This window comes from Rhinolophus hipposideros (assembly GCF_964194185.1).
Source record: "Rhinolophus hipposideros genome assembly, chromosome: 3".
Classification (NCBI taxonomy): Eukaryota; Metazoa; Chordata; class Mammalia; order Chiroptera; family Rhinolophidae; genus Rhinolophus; species Rhinolophus hipposideros.
Window position 1 is genome coordinate 20,842,487 of NC_138049.1, and position 20,337 is coordinate 20,862,823.

Consider the following 20,337-nt stretch of genomic DNA (forward strand, 5'->3'; position numbering starts at 1 on the left):
TTGCAAACATCTGTTAACCCAATAGTTGACTTCATTCACCTCAGCCTCTCTTCCCTCATGTCTAAAATGAAGACCCTCCTAGATGCTAGAATTTATAATTCTATTATGTGGTATGGCAGAGAAAAGTCAGTAATTTATTTTTCTGTAGGGTACTTTGAGAGTCGCCATCTTCATTATGTTAAAGTTAAAATATGCAAAAGTTGAGAAATTATGCCAGGGTTCAGGGGAAGGCTTAGCATATAACATACTCATTTGCCATCCTTGTACATTTGTTTTTGCTTTTAGTTGTGTAACAGGGAGTCAGAAAAGCCTTGACTAGCTATCAGCATTAGCCAACTTTAAGGGAGCTAAAGCAGTTAAATGTTTCTTCTAAAGGAAGACTTCTGCAATGCTTATTTGGTTCAAAGTGAGTGGTAAGAGCTAACCTTTACTATATAAAAAGTTGTCAAACCTATGACAAGTATAAAACTCTCTTTCCAATCAACTTTTATTATATAGAGTTTGGATTGGAGGTACCTTCTCCATTTGTAATTAGCATCAAGTGGGAGAGAGAAAACACAACTTTTAGATAATTTTCTTTATTCTAGATTCTTCCATAAGCATTGAAAAAAACAAAAAACACCTATGTCTCCAAATGATACTATTAAGCCGCAGAGATCTATTAATCTTTGCTCAAAAAAATGTATATATATATATATATATATATATATATATATATATATATATATATATATATATATATATCTTCCCAATAAAGGTTTTCCTGTACCATGACCTATCTTTTTCAGCTTGCCTTTTATTTTTAAAAATAGCTAGAGATCATCTTAAAAGATTGAGAATTTTCTTAAAGGACTTTAAAATATTGTTCTACTGTCTTCTTGCTGGCAGTTTTTGATGAGAAATATGCTGTCATTCTTTTCTTTGTTTCTCTGTATGTAACCTGTCTTTTCTCTCTAGCTGCCTTTAAGATATTTTTATTACCACTTTGTTTTCATTCTATTGACTGAAAGGTGCTCCCTCCCCATTCATATGTTGAAGACCTAACTTCCAATGTGATGGTATTTGGAGTTGGGGCCTTTGGGAGATAATTAGGTTTAGATGAGGTCATAAGGCTGAGGCCCACAAAATGAGATTATAAGAGGAGGAAGAAACAGCAGAGCTTTCTCTCTCTCCATGCAAACACATCGAGAAAAGGACATGTGAGAACATAGTGAGAAGTTGGCCCCTTGCAACCAAAGGTGAGAGGTCTCACCAGATACCAACTTTGCTGGCACCTTGATTTTGGACTTCCAGTCTCCAGTATTGTGAGAAAACAAATTCAAATTTCTGTTGTTTAAGCCACCCAGTCTGTAGTATTTTGTTATGGTAGCCCAAGCAGACTAAGACATTCACAATCTGATTATAGGGTTCTTTGGTGTAATATTCTTCATGCTCTGTGTATTTGGTGTTCATTGAGCTTCTAGAACCTATGCAGTTACTATTTTCTTTAAATGTGAAACACTTCCAGCTATTATTTCTTTAAAATGTTTGCTTCCCATCCCTACTATATTTGAGAACTCCAGTTCCATTTACATTAGTCAATCTGAATTTGTCCTACAGCTCACTGATGCTCTTCAATATTTTTCAATTTCTTTTTTTCTCTGTTTCATTTTATAGTTTCTTTTGCTAGATCTACAAGTTTATTCATCTTTTCTTTTTGAGTATCCAGTCTGCTGATAATCCCATGTGTTGTAGTTTTTATCTCTACAAGTTTAATTTGATCTTTTGAAAATATCTTTTATGTCTCTACTTTATGTGCTCAATCTTCCCTATAACTTTTTGAATATAGGAATAAAGTTACAATGATTGTTTCAATATTCTTGTCTACTAATGCTATCATTTTTGTAATTTCTGAGTCTCTTACACTGATTGATTTTTTCTCATCATTAGGCGTTATTTTTCCAGCTTCTTTGCATGCCTGGTAATTTTTTATTGAATGCCAGATATTGTGAATTTTATCTTGTTTGGTGCTTGAAATTTTTGAATTTATACAAATCTCTTAAATTTTGTTCTGGCACAAAAATTATTGGAAACACAGTTGACCCTTGAACAATATGGGTTTGAACTGCATAGGTCCATGTATGTATGGATTTTGTTCAATAAATATGTACAGTACTGTAAATTTCATTTCCTAATGATTTCTTAATATTTTCTTTTCTCTAGCTTACTTTATTGTAAGAATACAGTGTGTGATACATATACAAAACGTGTGTTGATCTTTTATGTTATCAGTAATGCTTCCTATCAACAGTAGGCTATTTATAGTTACATTTTTTGAGAGTCAAAAGTTATGCATAGATTTTTGTCTTCATGGAGGGTCGGCACCCCTAACCCACACATTATTCAACGGTCAATTGTAGTTTTAGTCTTTTGAGGTTTACTTTTCAGCTTTATTATATGGATCAGAAGCTCCTTAGTTTAGGGCTAACTTTGTCTACCACTGAGGCAATGCTTTTTGTGTTCTCTACTCAATGTCCAATAAATTACAAGGGTTTCCCCCTGTGCTGGAATGAATACAAACCATGTGCATCTCTGTATGAGTTCCACAGATTGTTCATGCTAATATTTTAGGGTGTTTTTCTCCACCTTCAGAAAATTTTCTTGTGGCACTCAGCTACAGAATCATACAGAATGCCCTAGGAATTTATAGAGTTCTCTTTCTATGCAGCTTTATCTTCTCTCATCATCTACTCTACAGGCTCTACCTGCCTTGAACTCTCCAGACTTTCAACTCAATATTCTCAATTCTGGGAGATTTCTGGACTCCATTTGGATTTTCTTCCCATTTTATTTTTCACTTTTAAAAACGTTTAAATTATAATTTAACCAGAACTTCTGTAATATCCCCCACAAATTTCTAGGCAAATTCTAACATTTTGGTAACCAACTTATTAGGAAATAACAGATATTAAATCTGAAACTTAGGAAATTAAATACATGAAAAAAAAAGCCCATATTTTAAGGTAAGTGTATGAGAAGGGGTGTTGCTAAAAAACTATCACCACTGAAAAATTTCGTTGGAAATATCTTATTTTAAACTTAAAGTGAAGACCAGCTCAGTGGGCAGAATACGCACAACTACAAACCAAAAGCAGTAAATATTTGAGAGTTCTTCCTATTATGTTAACTTTAAAATTTAAATTTTATTATAGCAGTTTCACTCTTACACTTAATAGTTGACAAAAGTAAATTAGAATAACTATAAAATTAGTCTTCCTTAACTGAGTAGGATTTACCTCATCCCTCTGAATCATTCACTTCCCCATCCTTAGAGCCAAAAGAATGTGGTTATTGGCCTACTTTAAAACTGTTTTCGTTCATATGGAAGTCTACTTTGACCTAGAAACTCCCTCCCAACAATAACTTTGCAGCACTTATATGGCTCACCTTGTTTATTTCTTCTTTCTCAAAAATTACATTCTATGCTAACACCTAATATATAAAACCCATGATTTTGTATAGTATTTTTTTCAGCTCTTTCAGTCATGAAGGTAAATTTGTTTCCTGTTTATCTTGGCTGGAAGAGAATTCAATTTAGTTTTATTTAATCTCCATTTTGTCCCTATCTTCATGTACCTTTTCCCGGCTTTTGTGCTGACATAAACAACTTAAGATCAACAACATTTAAATTAAGTTTGGTCCCATCTCCTTAACTGCTGCTCTTAAGTCTCAGATATATTTAACTCTGTCATTCTTAATACTAGGTATTTCCATCATATAGTCTAACACTGCACTGTTCAAAATGAGAGCCCCTTTTCCCATGTTGCTATTGATTGCTTGCACTATGGCTAGTCCAAAGTGAGATGGCCTATAAATATAAAATACACACTGGATTTCAGAGATTTATTACAGAAGAAGGGAATATCTCCTTCATAATTGTCTATATTTATTACATTCTAAAATGAATATATTTTATGCATGATTTCATTTGTTTCTTTTTACTCTTTTAAAAAATATTTTAAATGACCATACTAGAAGATTAAAAACCACATAGGTGGCTTACATTATGTCTCTATTGAGCAGTGCTTTCTAGAACACTTTGAAATTAATTTGTAAACATCTGTTTTTAATCCTAGAGTAGTTACTAATGTCATTGGCATTTAAAGATCAGAAATTGTGTGACCACAAAAATCGAGAGAAACCTAAGTTGAGTTGTAACCCTAGGTCTCTAGGAACATGCCCAAAGTGACTTCTGCAAAACCTGCCATTTTCCCTAGTCTCTGACTGGCTATTTTGCTACTCTCACCTGAGATCTTTTTGTAGTCCTGAATTTTCATCTGTTGGTTTCCATTTAAATACTCTTCCAGGATAGTGGTTCTCAAAGTATGGCCTTTGCTTTAGCAGCACCAGAACTACCTGGGAATTTGCTAGAAGTGCAATTATAATGCATTAATGATTCAAACACTCTGCAAGTGAAGCCCAGCAATCAATGTTTAACAATCACTGCCTATTATTCCAATGCATGCTCAAGTTTGAGAATCTTGGGTCCAGGGGCTCATATTTAACATACTGCACATGTTGGTGTTCTTTCAGGTCGCCAACTTGCTCCTCTTCTTGCAATTCTTATTTCCATAAACATTTCTCCTGGTCACAAAGGTGCAAAACATTAGTGTCACCTTTGATATATCCTTCCCTCTCAACCCCCACATTCAATCAGTCGTCAACTCCTACCAATATTGACTTGCAAGTACCAAACATGGCTGCCCCCTGTAGGTGCTTGACCTTGCATCCCACCATATCATCCACTCAGCCCTCTTCACGAGTTTTCCATGTCTAGCCAGACTCATATAAGCATTTGAGGTTGCTATCCCAACTGAATATTCTCTCTGTCAGTGTTTCCAAATGTTGATGTTTTTCTCTTTTTTCTCTCATTTCCACTGAATTCTGGCCAAATTAAACTACTTTTCTAGCTATGCTCTACTTTGATCAAGTTCTTCCCACTGGTTCAAAAGCGTTCCTTCCTTACTTGTAAGTACTTGTTCATATCAAACATCCCAGTGGTCAAATTACCTATGAGTATATTGTTTCGGTGTTACCCCCCTTTTGTTTTATTAGACTGTAAGTTCTCTGGGTGCAGTGAATTTGGATGATTAATCTTTGCATATCAGAAAGGAAATCAGGAGCTCCAGTGGTGCAATCAGTTAGCACATGGTACTTATACAGAAAGAGGTAGTCAGTAAATATTTGCTGAATTCATGACCTAACACCGTATCTGGGTTGCAGTTTCTTCCCTTGTAAAACAAGAAAGTTAGGATCTCCCAAGTCTTTTCAGGCTGTGCCTTTTCACTAAACAACTTGTTAAAAATTCCATTATTTAAGAGTTTGAGGACAGAGTTTAGAGTATACAGACTCTGTCCCTTTTAGTGGTAACATTCTTACTTAAAATTTTGCAACATTTCTCAGTAACAGACTCTTGGATTTGATGTTTACCAAAGCCCTTAAATATCCTCTTATTTTCTCTCTAAAAATACACATATATTTTTTCTCCATTTCCTCTTGATTGAACTCAGTTCTTCTTTCCACCTTTCTGGATCCCACCCCTAACGTATTCTTATGATAAATCAACCAACTGTTTATAAGCTGCTGAAATCTTGGTGTCATTTGATGTGTATTGTGCTCTACAGTGTTTCTGAGAAGTTATGTGACAATTCAGGCTCATTGCAGCATTTCACTAGGTATCTTAAGTGTGGGAAGGAAAATAGTTGTTCGCAGAGGTCGGCAAGATTTCTGTCTTTGCTGGGACTCAAATCTCAATCTCTGAGCATGCTTCCGTTCCTTTCTGCTACAATTCTAGTCAACTTTCTGCCGGTTCCTACAGATCCTATGCTCTGTCTGGGTGACTAATAATCTATTCCCTTTTTTCTTGAGCCATCCTATGATTTCATCACATAAATAGTAGCTGGGTTTCTTTTCCTGAATACTTGGAATGCTACCTTTTATTTGGATTGCTGCAGACATCAGTAGAATAGGAGCTGAGTCATAATTTGTTTAACCTGTTTGAGGGCAGAGGCACATTTCTGATGAGAAGGAAGTTTGCTTCTAGGAGAAGCAGTTATTCTGAAACTAACTGCAAACATAGTCACTGCTTCAGAATGACACTAGGGTTGGGACAGCAATCCAAAATGCTTATATGAGTCTGGCTAGATGTGAAAAACTAGTGAAGAGGGCTGAGTGTATGATATGGTGGGATGTAAGGTCATGCACCTACAAAGGGCAGCCATGCTTGGTTTGGGGTAATGATTGCCAGGCTGACCCATATGGACCCAGATTTTTCAAGAGAAAGTTTGAGTCCAAATTTTAATATGAATTCTTCTGATTTTCAAAGATTGATAAATCTTTCAAAGATTGAAAAATGAATTAAGTTGAAAACAACAATAATATTTAAGTGCTAAGCAAAATATGTTGGTGGCCAGGCTCTTAGTTTACAATATCTGGTCTGTCTTCCACAGTTTTGGTTTTTTAAAATTGAATTATCAAATAGGATATTACCATTTCACTTAAGTGGTCATGGAGAATACATGTCTCAAATGATGCTATGATAGGATGTTCTCTAAAGGTCTTTCCATTTTCTTTAGAATCTAAAATACAATAAAACTTGCATCAGTTGCCTAGTATGTGCAAGACAGTGTGGGAGATACAAAGCTATTGAAGGCTTCCCTTTCCTCAAGGAAGTAATTATTTAGTTAGGAGAAATAGACAGTATACTGTCCTTCCCATAAAGTGCTATTCCTCCAAAACATGACAAATGTAAATGTTAAGGAAATATTTCTAGAAACTAAAAATTTCTAGGAATTCAAAGGGAACGTTGAAAATAAATATAAGGCCGTGTTGATCAATGTAGACCTTCTGAAGCAGAAAGCATAGATTAGATATGATTAAGGGGATAGGAGATGAGGAGTCTACACAGGGAGCAAAACTGTAAATATGGGATTGCATATGACATTGTTTGTGTATAAATGAGAAAAACAGTACATTGGAGGCTAAGGATTTATGTTGAGGAGTAAGGGGGTGAAAATTTGCATTCTAAATTCTAAAAAAACACACACAACTTTTGAAAATTTCAACTATGACGTCAAGATATTTGAGCTGTTCAGTCCTGGCTATGAAGATAGATACATCAGGCAATCTTAGGCTATTTCTATTTAATACTTTAATCTGAATTAATCTTTTTGTTTTGATTCTGTGCTTACCAAACAACCCTCTTATTCTCACTTGATATTCCTATGAGCTTATGAGATTGACCATAAAAGATGATAATGCGAAAGTTTTCACCCAGCTGATTTTGCTCTTTGATATATAATATATACACACACATATATAGTGCCAAAAATGTATACAAGTGGACACCTTGGTCAACGTTGCTCAAGTAGTAGTTAGTTGTAATCAGAAGTATCTGGAATATATATATAACATATATACACACACATATATATGCACACATATATATACATATATACACACACACATATTTGCTATGTAGTTAATCATATATATTTGTGTGTGCATATAAATTATATAAATATTATGTTTATGTTTATATATATTTATATAATTATATATGATATGATAAACTTTTGCCAAATGTTATTTCTTAGATAAAAATCCCTTGAGCTTAGTTTATTGTTCATTTTCCTCTAAAGGGCAATCAAGCAATTTTGAATTCTCTTTTTCCATTTTTATCTAACTAAAATTATCATCAGTGAGATCAGTTAAGTTTACCATGGCTTTGACTTGATCACTTTTGAAATCCACATTGTTTTATGTGGTATAGGTTCTTCCATTTAGAATTTTCTCTTTTATGGTTATTATGTCTCCTTGTCTGATTTTCTGAAGTCAAAGTTAGTGCTATAACTTTTGTTAAGATGTTTCATATAAAAATAATTATATTGGCCATTCTAGTTTAAATTTTTATTTTATGCTACTTCCATGAAGTCTATTTTGAGATTAAAGATATTCATTATGGATTGGACAAGAAACAATTAGCTTGTGTTCATTTCTTAATAGGTCTATAAGGTGATAGTGAGCAGATTCTTCTAGACATTTCATAACTAGTGTTTTTAGGATTTTAAAATTCTATCATTAATCAATCTGTTCCATGAGATTCTGATCACATTGTATACCATGTACTCACTTTCCTTGGTATTGGTGGAACAGAGAATAAGCAACTAGGTCAAAGTAATGATATTAAAGAGTACTTATTGAAACTAACTAAGTGTCAGACACACCACTTTTCATATATAGTAGTAAGCATGTTCCCATAGGCCCTGTGCTCATAGAGCTTAGAGTGGGGGAGATTATCCAATGATTAGTTGTGATAATGCATAATGAATTTTACAAGAAAAGGGTTAGGTGTCACAGGAATGCAAAACCTAACCTAACCTGATAGCCTGTGAGGCCCCTCTAAAAAATGATGTTTTGGCTGAGGCCTGGAGGATGAACAGCAGTTAGCCAGATGAAAAAGAAGGGGGATGTGGTGGAAGGAACAACATTCCAGGAAGTTCTGTCACTAGAGTTAGAATGCGAAGAGAGTGTGTCAAGAGATGAGGTAGGAGGGAGAGGAAGAGATCAGATCATACAGTTTTGTGAGCTATTTCAGAGTCTGAAGTTCATCTAAAACACACTGGGAATCCATTAAATATTTTAAGAAGAGTTACATCATGGGCTCTGAAACAGTGTGGAGAGTGGGTAAAGGCTACAAGGCTGGAAGCTGAGAAGCCAGTTAAGATTGATGGCTATTGTGAGGGTGAGAAATGTTGGTTAGGTTAGGATAGTGGTAGCAATGGAGTGAGGGAGATAGATCTGAATATTTGGGAGGTAAAATTGATTGGGAAATTGATTAGATGCTATGAGATGGGTTGGTGAAGGAGAGAATGAGTCAAGAGTTGAGTTACAGGGCAACACCTTGCACAACAAAAAAGTGAGTGGGGTGATTTGCTAATGTGGAAATCTCTAGAAATATCTGGTTTGGGGAATAATATAATATGTTCAGATTTAGAGATGTTTGGTTTCAAATGTCCATGAGATATCCATATGCATGTTCAGTAGATAGTTGGAAATAAGATTGTGCAACTCTTAAGGGAGAGCCAGACTGGAGAGTCTAGTTACTACTAGACAGTTACTGGAGAGTAAATCAGCATATGCCTGATAATTTAAGCCATGAGCGTGGACAAGGACCTTCTGCAATAGTGATTAGAGTAGGACAGGCATTGGGTCGATGGCAGAACTCTGAGGATCACTAGTACCTGAGGGACAAGTAGAAGTAGATGACTCTACACATGATGTTGAAACATGAACAGAGATAGGAAGAAAAGCAGGAGAGAGTGATGTCAGGGAAACCACAGAATGGTAAAAGTGTCAAATTCTGTTGAAAGGGCAAGAAAGGTGGAGGTCTGAAAATGTTTACTGGAGCCAATGGCATGTTGGTAATAGATTTTGGTGGAACAGGAAAGCAGATTGAGGAATGAATGGGAAATGAGGAGGTAAAAACAATGAATTCAACAAGTTTGCTTGAAAAAAAGTAGGAAAGAAATAGAGCCATAAGTGAAGGGAGAGATAAGGCAGAGGAAAAGATGTTATTGAAAGAGACATTACAATATTTAAATGATGATGTAAAGTCTGTACAGAAAAGGGATGAAGTTACAAAAGAGAATAGGTAGGGAGATAGGGACCTCCAAAGTAGAAAGCATTGAGAAAGAGAGCACAGCGGTGAGGTGGCCCTTAAATTTCAAACAAACGTAAATAAGTCCATATCAGTTTTCCTCATGGCATCCTGAATCCAACTTGGCATTTTTCTTGGCCTCTGCACTCAGAAATTCTTTACCATGTATTTCTTCAATTTTGGAGATACTGTATTCTGACTGGAACCTCCTCTCTCCCCTAGCATTCATCATTCTCTGTCACAAATTCTGCCTCCTTTTCCCCCTATGGGTCCATAAACATGTCACATCTCTATGTTTTTTAATGAAAAGAAGATGGATGCTGGAGTCAGATGGCTATGGATTCAGTATTGACTCCATTATTCATTTTTGTAGTTTCACTTTGGACAATAACCTAACCTCTCTGAGCCCTACTTTCTTATCCATAAAGATGGATGTAATTTTTTGAAAATTAAATGAGAGAACATTGCAGGCTCTTAAGTGTGATTATTTCCCTTCCTTCCCCTTATAAAGAGTTCTCTTTTTCAATTGGTAATCAGCTGTGTGATTTACAAAACCATCTTTAAGTTTCTCATTCAGTCTCATCTAATTCTTATTTTATCCTAATTTTGCTTTCTTCCTCACAGTATTGCTCATTCCTAAAAATCCCAAGCATTATAGGCCATCTATTGCCATCTTTTAAATCAAACTTTTTGGGGCAGGAGGACAGAGATACTTGGGCAGAGTCATTTCTAAACTTCAATCTATCCTCTTATAGCAAAGAATCAGAAAATAGTGTAGGATAGACATAAACAGAATGCTCAATCCTGGTTTCAATACCAGAGGGCATTATTGACCATCTTAAATAATATCATTCAATTACATTTGTTTTTACAAAACAAACACTGAGTCATTAGCAAGGACTGGTAAATTTAAAAAACAAAATCAACTCTTAAAATAATAATTGTGAACCCAAGATAAATTTATCTCTGTGCCAACATGTTGATTTCTGAGAGAGAAATTAAAACTTGGGAATAGCCAAAGACCTGTGAGCATAAACAAATAACCTCAGAGAGAACCATTTGTTTATCATGTGCTCTATCTAGATCAAATCTTGTTTTTGATGAGAGTTCTGTTCTACTATAGGAATTTTGTACATGACAATGAGACATGAGATGTTAACTGTTGTGTATAAATCCTGTCCTTAAAAATGATTTGACAGGCAACAAAATTGACCACTCCTCCTAATTTTAAAAAAATCTGCTTAATTTACGGATGTACCAGATCATTATGTCAATCCTCAACTCAGTCCATAATCCTTCTTTTTGGTCAATAAACCATGTTTCCACATAACTTTAAAAGGTGGTCTTCAACAGCAGGATATGTAATATTTCAACTCTTAGGCTGTGGGATGGATCCTAGGGAGTTCATTGTAGAGGTCTCCACTGAAATTGAAGCAAGGTGCAAAGCCTAGACTACTCCTCTGCCCATTTTGTTGGAGGCCCTTGAAATGCTTGGAGTGCTGATACTTTTAAGGGGAGTGACTGCTCTGACTCAAGATCAATACAATTGAAGATGACGGGGAGAAATTAGATCCTGAGAAATCAGAAAGGAAATGTAGAAAAAGGAGCTGTAGTACACTACAGAGTTTTTCAAGCTCTTTTTATTTAAAATAAAATAACATGCAAATGCAACTTTTTTAATATGTAAGTGTTGGGAAGCATTTCCTTTTTGGGATGTGGGTACTTGGCTTCTATTCATTCCCGCTAGAGCTGTGAACTCTTTCTAACTTGGAGACTAGTCTCATCTCACTCCATCTCATTTCCAAACGTCATGAAACACGAAGTGTCAGACATCAAAGTGATTTCAATTTGGCTAACAGTTTAAGAAAGTAAACTACTGATTGCTTTGTAAAAGTCTCTATCCTGAACAGAGCAATTGAACATGACAGGACTACTCATTTCAGAATAGAAAATTCAAACGATGGCTTTACAAGTAGTTGAAAAAGTCCTTAATTTGGCCAAACTCAATGTCTGTTACCTTTCATATTGTCCTGCACATGCTGCCCTGTGAAATTATTTCAGGAGACCAAGCTCTATTTCCCATTTCAGTTCTGATTTGTACTTGCAAACATGTTCTCTCCTCTTCCTTGATTTTCTTTATACCTATTTATTCTTAGTGCTATTTTGGATTGAAATGATGGAAAAGTGATCTTGGCAAGACAAATAAGCTGCAAACAGAGTGAGAAAATTTGAAATGCTATTGAAAACAGGTATAATATCTTTCTTTAAATGCGGTTTAAATGCATCAACTTGGGGTTTTCAGATCTCTTTAGACCTGGTAAATTGGCCTTGAATGCGTTCCCAAGATTTCTGTGAATTTCTGAGAGGGAATTTGTGCCATCTCATGATGACCTCTGGTTTGGATTTTTCCTCTACTGAATTATCTTTGGCTTTGCATCTCACAATTTTCATTTATCTCTACCATGGTGTCTCCCAGAAATGCATGCAGCCACTGTTCTGGATTTCTACAACAAATCTATTCACAAAGGGCTTTCTCATGCACAGTAATCTCTGCTAAAAGTTAGAGATTTACACTTTATTAATAAAAACATTTACATAGACTGTTCTTAAAGATCCCACAGCTAATCTCCTGTGTTTCTTGATCATCTTTTCTCCCTTCTTACCACCCTTCCCTCTCCTTTAGATTCTTCTGCCTCTTCTCTCTAAAAAGAAAAATCAATCTTCCCATTTTAGGTGTTTCCAGCCATCATTGCTTTTACATATTTGGCTATTCAGCTAAAGATTGGAAATTTCCAATTAGTTTTTAGATAACATTCATCCTTTTTCCAGGTACTTTTTGGAAAATAGGATGGAAAGTGTGTTTGGGAGAGTGGGGATTTATACTTCTTGCAGACTAACAACTAATAATGTTGTGTTAGTGATATAGAATCAGTGTTTGCCTCTCCATCATGGTCTTTCATCAGCCTTCCCCATACTCTTTGGACTTCAGTCACACTGGCTTTCTTGATATCCGTTGCACTCACTGCAGTAGACAGAATAATGGTCCCCAAAAGATACCCATGTCTTAATCACCAGAACCTGTGACTATGTTTAGGTTACATGGCAAAAGGGGATGAAGGTTGCTGATTGCATTAAAATTTCTAATCAGTTGATTTCAAACTATTGAGATGATCTTGAATTATCCAGGTCTGCTCAATGTAATCACAAGGATCTTAAATGTGGAAGAGGGAGGTAGAAGATTAGGCCAGTGTGATACAGATTTGATCTGCCATTTCTGACTGAAGACAGATGAGGGGGACCATGAGCCCGAGAAAGTGGGCAGCCTCTGGAAACTGGAAAAGGCACAGAAGTGGGTTCTTCTCTAGAGCCTCCAGGAAGGAAAACAGTGCTGCTCACCTAAACTTTATCCCAGTGAGAGCCATTGTAGATGGCTGACCTTAAAATCTGTAAGATAATAACTCTGTGTTGTTTTCTGTCACTGCATTTGTGGTCATTTGTTATGGCAGCAAATAGAAAACTTATACCTTCACCATGCTCCCTCCCTCCCAGTGAATGATCTTTGCACATGCTAGTCCTCCTGCCTGGAATGTCTTTCCCTCTGTTTCTGAACTCACTTTATCTCAGTTGGTCACATACCTAGAAAAAACATTCTGATTAGGTCAATCCCTTAGTAAACATTCTTACTGAATGCCACACACTTCTATTTTGAAGCACCTTTCACATTTGCCATTTTACCCTTCATTTGTTGGATCTTTTGATTAATATCTTTTCCCTCCGTAATACAAGGTCAGGGTCTGTTTTAACTCTCTACTGTATCTCCAGAGCCTGGCACAGTAGTGGGCACGCATTAAAGGTTTCATGTATCAATATCTGACTGATTTTAGAGTTTTGAAGGCTAATCTTAAAGGTATTCCCTATTAGGGATATATTGCTTTCTTTTGCATATTAACAGTTTTCTTCCTATACTACTAACTGAATTCCTGCCCTTCTTTATAGACAGTTCATTGCCTAATATACATTCTCAGATCCTTTGTTTAGGTTCACTTCATCTGGTGTTCTCGTCTTTTAGCCTGTTCTGCCATTTCTCATTCCCAAGCACCTATTATATCAGTTTCATTAATCTATTTCTTTTTGAAATGATATCTTGTTTTGTCTTTAACTTACACTATTTCATTTTCCTAGAAGGAGTTTTCCCTATCCCTCACTGTTTCTAGGTATAGAAATTCAAGTTTTTATTCACTATATTAATTATAATATTTGTTTTCTCATTTGTAATATTGGAGTTATTGTTTTAAAAATATTATCTGGAAAATGCATATTTTGTTTTCTTTGTCAAAGAGAAAACTATAGAATTTTCTTATTCTATCAATTGTCCAAATTCTCTTTCGTCATTTCTACTTTTATACTTCCTTTTTATTTTTTATTTTTGGAGTTATTTTATTAATTTTTATGACAAATTATTTTATTTTGATAATTCCAAACACATAACTTACAAAGATTGTACAAAGATCTATATATCGTCTACCCCGGATTCTCCAACTGTTTCATTTTACCTCATATGTTTTATCATGATCATTGTGTGTGTGTGTGTGTGTGTGTGTGCACGCACATGTGTGTATACACATACATAAATTTTTTTCTAAACTGTTTAGGAGAACGTTGGAGACATTATGCCCCTTTGCCCCTAAATTTCCATTCAGTTTCTTACGATTATTAACATAAAGGGATTTAATATTGATACAATATGCTTATGTAATCCATGGCCTAGATTTAATTTTATCATTGTTATAATGCTGTCCTTTATAGCTATCTTTATTTATCCTGATGCAGGATCCAAAGCAAGATCATGCATTGCTTTTAGTGTCCTGGGTTTTAGTCTACTAAAAGACTGAGAAACAGTTTCTCAGTTTTACCTTTACTTTTTTGACCAGTTATTTGGTACCATGTCCATCAGTTTGGTCATACGGTAGTTCTATTTAATTTTTTTGAGAAACCTCCATACTGTCTTCCCTAGCGGCTTCACCAATTTACAATCCTACTAATAGTGCACGACAGTTCCCTTTTCTCCACATCCTTGCCAACTCCTGTTTGTTTATTTATTGAGGATATTTGATTTATTTATTCTGACAGGTGTAAGGTGACATATCACTGTGGTTTTGATTTTCATTTACCTGATGATTAGTGACACTGAGCATCTTTTCATATCCTCTTTGGAGAATATGATGTCCTATTTGTATGTCCTCTTTGGAGAAATGTCTATTTAGGTCCTCTGTCCATTTTTTAATTGGAATTTTTGTTGTTGTTGGTTTTTGGTGTTAAGTTGTATGATTTCCTAATATATTTTTGATACTAACCCTTCAGGTATATCTTTGGTAAATATCTTCTCCCATTCAGTAGGTTATTTTTTCATTTTATTGATAGTTTCTTTCACTGGTCAAAAACTTTATTTTGATGTAGTCCCATGTGTTTATTTTTCCTTTGTTTCCCTTGCCTGAAAAGACATATCTATATCTATATCTATCTATCTATCTATGTATCTATCTATCTATCTACTTATCTATATCTATCTATCTATCTATCGATCACTAAAAGCAATGTTAAATGATTTACTGCCTATGTTTTCTTCTAGTAGTTTTATGGTTTGGGGTCTTACAGTTAAGTCTTTAATCCATTTTGAGTTTATTCTTGTACATGATGTAAGAAAGTGATCTAATTTCATTCTTTTGCATGTGTCTGTCCAGTTTTCCCAACACCACTTATTGAAGAGACTGTCTTTACTTCATTTTTTATTCTTGCTTCTCTTATTGTAAATGGACCATACAGATATGGGTTTATTTCTGGGTTCTCTGTTCTGTTCCATTGATCTATGTGCCTATTTTTATGACAGTGCCTTGATCTTTGGATCACTATAGCCTTGTTTTACAGTTTGATGTCAGGTGACATGATACCTCTAACTTTGTTCGTTTTTCTCAAGATTGCTTTGGCTATTTGGGGTATTTTGTGGTTCCATACAAATTTTAGGATAATTTGTTCTAGTTCTGTGAAAAGTGCTATTGATATTTTGATAGAAATACCATTGAATCTGTTGATTGTTTTGGGTAGTATGGGCATTTTAATGCTATTAATTCTTCCTATCCACAAGTATGGTCTATCCTTCCATTTATTTGTATCGTCTTAAAATTCTTTCTTCAATGTTGTATAGTTTTCCAAAAACAAGTTCCAAGAAGTTGGTTAAATTTATTCCTTGGTATTCTTTTATTTTTGATGCAATTATAAGTGAGATTGTTTTCTTAATGTTTCTTTCTGATAGTTCATTATTGGTATATAAAAATGCAACCAATTTCTGAACATTAATTTTGTATACTGCCACTTTATAAGAGTTCTAACAGTATTTTTTTGTGGCATCTTTAAGGTTCTCTCTATATAGTATCATGTCCTCTGCAAATAATGACAGTTGTATTTCTTCCTTTCCAATCTGGATAAATTTTATTTATTTATTTTTTTCTTATCTGATTGCTGTGGCTAGGTAGAGTGTGTATTTCAATTTTATTTCATTTTTATGTATTTGGATTAATGTCTACTAGTTTTCTATATATTTCCCAGTGTGCCAGATTTTCTTTATTTTGCCTCTTTTCTTGCTCTTTTTGGGATAATTGTTTGTTGTATTTTGTGGGATTCTGTTTTAATATGTCTATTAATTTTTAATGGTTTCTTTGTATTATTTATTTATGTAGGCTGTTGTAAGGATCATAATATGCATTTCTAGTTTATCACATATACTTAAAGTTGATATTACATTATTTCACATAAAATATAAGAACCTTGTAATAGTGTTATTAATTTTACACCTATTATTTGTGTGAGTTCTTATACATTATATCTACATGCATTATGTACCCCACATTGTGGTATTACAATTTTTGCTATAAACAGTCATATACCTTTAAAATTTTTTTTTCATTTCAAATATATTTTCCAATTCTAGAACTCACATTGTGTTCATTATATTTTCAATTTCGTTGATGAGATTTCTTATAAGTTCATTTATTGTGGCTCTATTTGTCTTGAATATATTTGTAAGAGCTCTTGTAAGGTTCTTACCTGTTTTTTTCCAAAAATATCAATTATCTCAGAGTTTGTTTTATTAACTGCATTTTCCACTCTCCCATGAGTCACACTTTCATTTCTTTATATATCTAGTAATTTTTATTGCATGTTTTTTGTATTACTTTGCTAGGATTGCCATAACAAAATACCACAGAGTGGTTGGCTTAAACAGTATAAACTTATTTTCTTACAATTCTGGAGGCTAAAAGTCTAAGATCAAGATTTCAACAAGTTTGTTTTTTTCTGAGGCCTCTTTTCTTTGCTTGCAGATGGCTACCTTCTGGCTGGGTCCTCACATGGTCATCCCTCTGTCTGTGTTCCCTGCTTCCTAATTTCCTCTTTTTATGAGGACACCAGTCATACTGGATTAGGACCCACTCTGCTGAATCCATTTTAAGTTAATTGGATCTTTGAAGTATTTTCAAATACTTTCATTCTGAGGTACCTATAAATTTGGTGTAACATAATACATTCAATCCATTGCAATCATGAAAAATACATTTAGAACTCTTCATTCTGTTATTTTCTTCTGAAAAATGTTGATATTTTTTTGTTTGTTTGTTTTAAAAAGCAGTAAGCTTGGCTGGAAACAAATATAAACTCCCTCTCCTGAAGTGAACAGCAGCTGAAATCTCTCAGTTTTTTGTTGTTGTTTTATCTTCCAGCTGTTGCTTTTTGCTGAACTCCTTGATGACTCCCTTACACCTGCATAAATAAGTGTTCAGCCACAGAATTTAAGGAGCTTTTATGCTCAAATTGTGGGGTCCTCTCTTCTATAGTTGTCTTATTTTTGGAATTATGCTTTTATTCTCCAGCTGCTTTGACATCCCTGAACCTTCCACTTTCAAGCCAGGAAAGTGATGACACGTCAGCCTTCAAACCAGAAAAACTAAGACTTGATGCTCTAGTTCACGATATCCCTGTGCTGTGTAGACTGGAGAATCCCCTCAGGTGAAAAGTCATATAAACACAAATCCCCCCAGTATAATTCCCTTCTGTTATGCTTCAAATTTCCTCTAGTTTCATCTTATTTTGTTTGTTTACAGTACCTTCCATTGTTTATTTTTTAAGTGTTTTATCCAAACATATATTTTTTTTTTCCTGTGGGAAGGTTAGTCTTACAAAAGTTGCTAGGTTATTACCAAAATTTAAAAATAAATTTTGAATTTCTTGAGTTGTTTGCATAGATATGTGACTGCAGAGACCAGACACAAGATAAGCACATTTAATTCTAAATTCTATGATATCAACTCACATGCCATGTTAGAAATACTGCATCGAAGTGACATGTGCTTGGTGTTTTCAAAAAGAAAAGAATACATAGCAACTATGACAGGAAAACAATGAGAAAATGAGTTAAGGTAACCTGACACGGAGGACATCATAGGAATGGGGGCAGCGGGTCACACTTTTTGAGTTCCCCAGATCTTATCAGAAACGAGACATCTATAACCCATCAAAGGACTCTGCTCATCACGCAGAATAGCTAAGAGACTCATGCAAGGATTACTTGAAGGTGGGCAAATTGGGCGAGCAGGGGAAGAGGGAAAGGAGCAGAGTGGAGACGCGGCCTGTATCTGTGGCTGTGGGGACACTGCCACATCTGCGGCTGTGGAAATGCAGTCCGCACCTGTGGCTGTGGAAAACCAGCCCACATCTGCGCCAGTGGAAACGCGGCCAGCCTCCGCAGCTGCAGAGACTCCTCCACCCCCAGCCACCACCTTTTCTGGCCTGCAGGAAGAATGTGATACTGCTGGGCTGGGAGAGAGAAGACCCCTCCATCCCCAGCCCCCACCCTTTCTGGCCTGCCTAGGGCAGGGCAATTACAACTACAGAGGCACTCCCAGGGGTCAGCAGTAGGCGGCAGATGCAGCTCCGGGCTTTCAGCAGCTCAGAAATCTCCCGCCTGCTCCCCCCGCCCAACACACACACACACGGAAGAAGTGCCCTAAGACTCAGGAGAACTAGACACAGGGCTGGTGGTGCTACTCTCAGTGCGCATATGTGTAGGCAAGAGCAGAAACTGCACAGACTTTGTAGAAACTACCATCCAGACCTCTCAGCTCCACCCACACATCTAAATCTGCAGTTCCGGGCACCAGGTGACCGGCTCTGCCTGCACAACACAGAGACTCCTTAGTACAGCAGAGGACAACCTGGAGATTACTTGATAGGCTTAAGCCAAGACTGGCGCTGCTTTTTGTTTTGTTTTGTTTTGTTTTGTCTTTATATCTTTGACATCTTTGCCTGTGTTGAGTGGGGGCTATCTGTTGTTTTTACAAGTCAAGGTATTTGATTTTTTTCTTTGTTGTTGTTGTTGTTGTTGTGCTTGGTGATTTGCTTTGTTTTGAAATTGCCCTACCAAGGCCCAGCTTAAGAGGCATAAGATTCAACATACCCAGAGGCCAACTCCAGACCAAACCAGAGGACTACCGGGTTTGACCAACAAGTGACACACCCAGAGGGAATTCTCTACAGGCACAAGAGCCCAAAGAGGCCAAACCACATTTAAGTGGTCAACCTTCATGCAACAGAACACCCTGCGGTGGGCAGAGCCAAGTCTCACAACTTTAGTCAGCCAAAGAGTTAACCCCATCTACTCACAAGTGAAAAGCAATTAAAGATCTTCTTTAACAGGACAATATACACAACACAAGAGTCACCTTTGGAGCACATGCAGAGGAGAAGAACGAAGTAGTGCAAGTCAGATATAAAGGACACATACTACATAAGATAATCCAGCAAGAACTAAGAACACTAGGGGATCTACCTAATACATCGAAGCAAAAACCACAGAGAGTTAGCCAGAATGGGGAAACAAAGAAACATGTCCCAAATAAAAGAACAGATGAAACCTCCAGAAATGGAACCAAATGAAGCAGAGGTAACCAACCTATCAGAGACAGAGTTCAGAACACTGATGATAAGAATGTTTAAGGAGCTTAGAGACAACATGAAGAAGGATGTAGAAATCATAATGAACAAATTAGAACTAAAAAACACAATTACTGAAATAAATAACTCACTTGAAGGAATTAACAGCAGGTTAGATGAAGCAGAGGATTGAATCAGCGACTTCGAAGCCAAGTTAGCAGAGATCACCCAAACAGAACAACAGAAAGAAAAAAGAATAAAAAACAATGAAGATGGGTTAAGAGACCTCTGCGATAACATCAAGTGCAACAACATGCGCATCATAGGAATACCAGAAGGTGAAGAGAGGAAGCAAGGGATTGATAACATATTTGAAGTAATAATGTCCGAAAACTTCCCTAACGGGATGAAAAAAACCAACATACAAGCCCAGGAAGTGCAGAGAGTTCCAACCAGGATAAACCCAAGCAGGTCCACACCAGGACACATAGTTAAAATGGCAAAGGTTAAAGACAAAGAGAGAATCCTAAAAGCAGCAAGAGAAAGACAGAGGGTTACATACAAGGGAACTCCTATAAGACTATCAAATGACTTTTCCACAGAAACATGGAAGGCCAGGAGGGAGTGGCAGGAGATACTCAAAGTGATGGAAAACAAAG